We start from the raw sequence: 6,270 nt of genomic DNA, 5'->3' as shown, positions 1-6,270 counted from the left end.
TGGCTGCATAATATTCCATTGTGTATATGTACCACATTTTTTAATCCAGTCCAGCTTCAAGGGACAGCATGGTTGGGTCCATATTTTTGCTATTGTGAATAAAGTTGCAACAAACATACATGATATACAATATCTTGAGAGTAGATTTTACAACTGAAGAAAATTTGAGGTAGAGTTAGTGATAACTATATAATAAATTAATCAAACAAATAAAAACCTCACATAATTATTAATTCCAGGGAAAATAAAAACCTATGCAGCAAAGTTAAAGTAGTTATAGGTTACTACATCATCAAAATAATTTAAATATTAATCTAAATCAAATGTTGAGAGTTTGGGGAGGTGGGAGATATATATTTATAGTAGGCAGGGAAAAGAAATAGTGCCAAATCTTCATTTTCCAAACTGGCAAATCAATAAATATTGCCTCAAACTGAAAATACATGACTCAGCAATATGAACAGGTAAATTTAGAGATATGGTGATATGCATTAAAAAAAATCAGTGAAAAAATTTTAAACTTATTTTTATTTATTTCTAATTGACAAATAAAAATTATGTATATTTATCATGAACAACATGTTGCTCGTAGCAATGTATACATTGTGGGATGGCTAAATTGAGCTAACTAATATATGCATTACATCACATGCTTATCATTTTTTAGGGGGGTGAGAACACTTAAATTCTACCCTCTTAGTAAATTTCAAGAATATACTACATTGTTATTAAGTATAGTCACCATGTTGTATAATAGACTTCTTAAGCTTATTCCTCCTATCTAACTGAAATTTTGTGTGCTTTGATCAACATCTTCTGAACCACTACCAGCCCCAGCCCCTGGTAACTACCATTCTACTATCTACTTCTATGAGTTCAGTTTTTTAGATTCAACATATGAGTGAGATCATGCAGTATTTGTCTTTCTGTTCCTGGCTTATTTAACCCAACAAAATGTCCTCCAGTTTAATCCATGTTGTCGCAAACCACAGGATTTTTTTTATTATACTGCATATATATCATATTTTCTTTATTCATTTGTCCACTGATGAACACAGGCTGATTCTGTATTTTGGTTATTGTGAATAGTATTACAATGAACATTTTGGGGGCTACAGTTATGTCTTTGACATGCACATTTTATTTCCTTTGGTCATATACCCAATAGTGGGATTGGTGAATCAGATGGTAATTCTACTTTTAGTTTTTTTAGGAACTGCCATACAGTTCTCCATAATAGTGATACTACTTTATAATCCTACCAACAGTGTGCAAGGAATCTTTTTTCTTTACATCCTCTCCAACACGTTATCATTCATTATTTTAAGAATAGCTATTCTAGCCACATTCAGTGGCTCAACCTGTAACCCCAGCACTTTGGAAGGCCAAGGCGAGTGGCTTGCCTGAGCCCATGGGTTCGAGACCAGCCTAGGCAATTTGGCAAGCCCTCATCTCTACAAAAAATCAAAAAATTAGCTGGGCATGGTAGTGCGCACCTGGAGTTCTGGCTACTTGGAAGGCTGAGGTGGAAGGATCATCTGAGTCCAGCAGGTCACACTGAGGTGGCTGTGAGTGTGCCACTGCACTCCAGCCTGGGTGAGGGAATGAAACTCCAACTCAAAAAAAAAAATAGCGATTCTAACAGGTGGGAGGTAATATATCATTGTGGTTTTAGTTTGCATTTCTATAATTAATGATTGTGAAAATTTTTTTCATATACCTGTTGGCCATTTGTATGTCTTTTTTTGAGAAATTTCTATTCAAGTTCTTTTTTTTAGATTAGAAAATATAGTTTATTTAGAAAGTAAATTGTAGAGAGGGAGAAAGAGGGGATTCACCTTCCCAAGGGAGGGAAGTTGGCCAAAACTTAAGAAAACATGGCGACAGCCATAGCTCAAAGAGCACATGACCACACCAGAGTCTAGTAAGGTAATAGCCTCTATTCAAGTTCTTTAACCATTTAAAAAATTGAGTTAGTTGTTTCCTTACTATTGAGTTGTTTGAGTTTCTTATATATTTTTATTTTATTTTATTTTAGATTCGGGAGGTACACATGCATGTTTACTATAGGGGCATATTGTGTAGTGTGGGAATTGGGTCTCAGGTGGTCCATTCCTCAGGTAGTGAACATTGTGCCCCGTAGGTAGTTTCTTCCTGCCTTATTGGTGGCCCCTAGTGTCTATTATTTCTTTTTTTTTTTGAGTTGGAGTCTCACTCGTTGCCCACACTGGAGTGCAGTGGCCGCTCCCTGCCACTACAGCCTCGACCTGCTGGGCTCCGGCGATCCTTCCGCCTCAGTCTTCCGAGTAGCCAGGATTACAGGTGCGTGCTATCTTTCTTTGTGACCATTTAGCTCCCACACATGAGTGAGAACATGTGGTGTTTGATTTTGTTTCTGACTCAGTTTACTTAAGATGATGATCTCCAGCTCCATCCATGTTGCTGCAAAGGACATGATTTCATACATTTTTCTGGCTGCATAGTATTCCATGGTGTATATATACCACATTTTCATTGTATACTGATCAGGTGATGGGCATTTAGGTTGATTTCACTTCTTTGCAATTGTGAATTGTGCTGCAATGAACATGTGGGTGCAGGTATCTTTTTTATATAGCAAACTCTGTTCCTTAGGGTAGATACCTATAGTGGGATTGCTGAATCAGGTTGTAGATCTACTTTTAGTATTTTGAGTAATCTTCATACCACTTTCCATAGAGGTTTTACAAATTTACACTGCCCCCAACAGTATATAAGCGTTCCCATATACACATAACTATGCCAGCATCTATTTATTTTTATTTTTTAATACTGACCATTCTGAATGCTGTAAGATAATATCACATTGTGGTTTTAATTTGCATTTTCCTGATGATGAGTGATATTGAGCATTTTTTTCATATGTTTACTGGCCATTTGTATATCTTTTTTTTGAGAGATGTCTGTTCATGTCATTTGCCCACTTTTTAATGGGGCTATTTGCTTTTTTCTTGCTGATATGTTTGAGTTCTTTGTTGATTCTGTATATTAGTTCTTTGCCAGATGTAAAGTTTGTGATATCTATCCATTCTGTAGGTTGCCTATTTGCTCTGTGGATTATTTCTTTTGCTGTGAAGAAGTTTTTTAGTCCCACTTATTTATTTTTGTTTTTGTTGCATTTGCTTTTGGGGTTTTAGCCATAAATTCTTTGCCTAGGCCAATGTCTAGAATAGTTTTTCCTAGGTTTTATTCTAGAATATTTATGGTTTTAGCCTGACAGTAAAGTCTTTAATCCATCTTGAGTTAATTTTTGTATATGGTTATTGATGGGGATCATTTCATTTTTCTGCATGCAGAAATTGGATCATTTCAAATTTTCTCAGCATCATTTGTTGAATAGGGTGGCCCTTCCTCAGGGTGGCCCTTCCTCAGTGTATGTTTTTGCTTTGTCAAAGATCAGTTGATTGTAGGTATTTGGGTTTATTTCTCAATTCTCTATTCCATTGGTCTATGTGTCTGCTCTTGTACCAGTGCCATGCTGTTTTGGTTACTACAGCCTTGTAGTATAATTTGAAGTCAGATAATGTGATACTTCCAGCTTTGTTCTTTTTGCTTAGGATTGCTTTAGCTATTCTGCCTCTTTTTTTTGTTCCATAAGAATTTTAGGATTGTTTTTCCTAATTCTGTGAGAAATGACATAAGTAGTTTGATAGGGATTATAGAACCTGAAGATTATTTTCAGCGATATGGTCATTTTAATACTGTTGATTCTTCCAATCCCCAAGCATGGGATGTTTCTCCATTTGTTTGTGTTCTCTGCAAATTCTTTAATCAGAATTTTGTAGTTATCCCTGTAGAGCTCTTACACCTCCATGGTTAAATATATTACTAGGTATTTTTAGCTTTTTGGCTGCTATTGTAAATGGAATTGAGTTCTTGATTTGATTCTCAGTTTGGTTGCTATTGGTGTGTAGTAGTGCTATTGATTTGTGTGCATTGATTTTGTATTCTGAAACTTTACTGAATTCATTTACCAAGTCTAGGAATTGTTTAGAGGAGTCTTTAGGGTTCTCTAGGTATAAAATCACATCATTAGCATACAGAGATATTTTGATTTCTTATTTTCCAATTTGGATACCCTTTATTTCTTTTTCTTGCCTGATTGCTCTGGCTAAGGACTTCTAGTACTATATTGAATAGTAGTGGTGAAAGTGTGCATCCTTGCCTTGTTCCAGTTTTGAGGGGAATGTGTTCAACTTTTTTCCATTTAGGATGACATCAGCAGTAGGTTTGTCATATATGGTTTTTATTATTATGATAAATGTTCCCTCTATGACTATTTTGCTGAGGACTTTTATCATGAATGGATGCTGGATTTTATCAAATGTTTTTTTGTATCTATTGGAATGATCATATGATTTTTGTTTTTAATTCTGTTTATATAATGGATCACATTTATTGACTTGCATATGTTAAAGCACCCTTGTATACCTGGGATAAAACACACTTGGTTGTGCTGTATTTTTTTTTAATGTGTTGTTGAATTTGGTTTGTTAATATTTTGTTGGGGATGTTTGTGTCTATGTTCATAAAGGATATTGGTCTGTAGTTTTCTTTATTTTTTGTGTATGTTCCTTGCTTTGGTATCAGAGTTATACTGGTCTCATAGAATGAGTTAGGGAAAATGCACTCCTCTTCGATATGTGGAATAGCTTCAGTAAGATTGGTACCAGTACTTTTTTGAAGGTCTGATATTATTTAGCTATTGGTTCATCAGGTTCTGGGCTTTTTGTTGTTTGGGGGAGACTTAATTACTCTTTCAATCTCGCTACACATTATTGATCTGTTCAGGGTTTTTATTTCTTCCTGATTCAAGGTTGGGGGTTTGTATGTTTCCAAGAATTTGTCCATTTCCTCTAGATTGTCTAGTTTTTTTGTATAGAGGTTCTCATAATAGCCTTGTTTGATCTTTTGGATTTCTGTTTTATCAGCTAATACCTCCTTTTTCATTTCTGATTGAGCTAATTTGAGTCTTCTCTCTTTGTTTCTTAATCTAGCTAGTGGCCTATCAGTTTTGTTTATCTTTTCAAGGAACCAACTTTTTATTTCATTGATCCTTTGTATTTTTAAATTTCAATTTCATTTAGTTCTTCTCTGATCTTTATTATTTATTTTTCTTCTGATAGCTTTGGATTTGGTTTATTCGTGTTTTTCTGGTTCCTTGAGGTGCGATATTAGGTTGTCGATATGCAGTCTTTCAGTCTTACTAATGTAGGCCTTAAGCACTATAATTTTTTTTTTTTGAGCACAACTTTGGCTGTGTGCCAGAGGTTTTGATAACTTGTTTCATTGTTGTCATTTGTTTCAAGGAAATTTTTGATTTCCATTTTTGATTTTATTGCTGATCCCAAAATTGTTTGGGAGCACATCATTTAATTTCCATGTCTTAGTTTGGTCTCACGAGTTCTTTTATTTATTTGTTTGTTTGTTTGTTTATTTACTTATTATTTTTGAATTGGAGTCTTACTCCATCACCCAGGCTGGAGTACAGTGCCATGCTCACGACCACCCCAGCATCAACCTACTGGGCTCCAGTGATCCTTCCACCTCAGCCTTCCAACTAGCCGGAACTACAGGTGTGTGCTACAATGCCTGGCTAATTTTTAAAAAATTTATTATAGAGACGAGGTCTTGGCATGTTGCCTGGGCTGATCTCGAACCTGCAGGCTCAGTCATTTCACTCACCTCAGCCTCCCAAAGTGCTGAGATTACAGGTTGAGCCACTGAGCCTGGCTGGTTTCATGAGTTCTTTAAGTTAATTTCTAGTTTTATCCCACTGTGGTTTGAGAAGGTACTTGATATTATTTCATTTAAAAAAAAATGTGTTGAGGTTTGATTTGTGGCCTATCACATGATCTATCTTGGAGAATGTTCCGTGTGCTGATGAGAAACATGTATATTCTGTAGTCTTGGGATCCAATGTTCTGTAGTTGTCTGTTAGTTCCATGTCCTCTAGAGTCCTGTTTAACTACACTATTTCTTTGTTGACTTTCTGCCTTGATGCTCTGTCTATTACTGTCAATGAAGTGTTGAAGTATCCCACTATTATGGTATTGGTATATCTCTTTTTAAAAGGTCTAGTAGAATTTGTTTTATAAATCTGAGGACTCTGGTGTTAGGCACAGATATAGTTAAAATGTTATGTCTTCTCATTGTATTTATCCCTTTATCACTATTTAATAGCCATTTTAATCTTTTTTCACTGTTGTTAATTTAAAGGTTGTTTTATCT

The sequence above is a fragment of the Carlito syrichta genome, unplaced genomic scaffold (assembly GCF_000164805.1).
Source record: "Carlito syrichta isolate Samal-C Ts95f unplaced genomic scaffold, Tarsius_syrichta-2.0.1 Scaffold95872, whole genome shotgun sequence".
NCBI lineage: Eukaryota > Metazoa > Chordata > Mammalia > Primates > Tarsiidae > Carlito > Carlito syrichta.
This window is presented reverse-complemented; position numbering follows the sequence as displayed.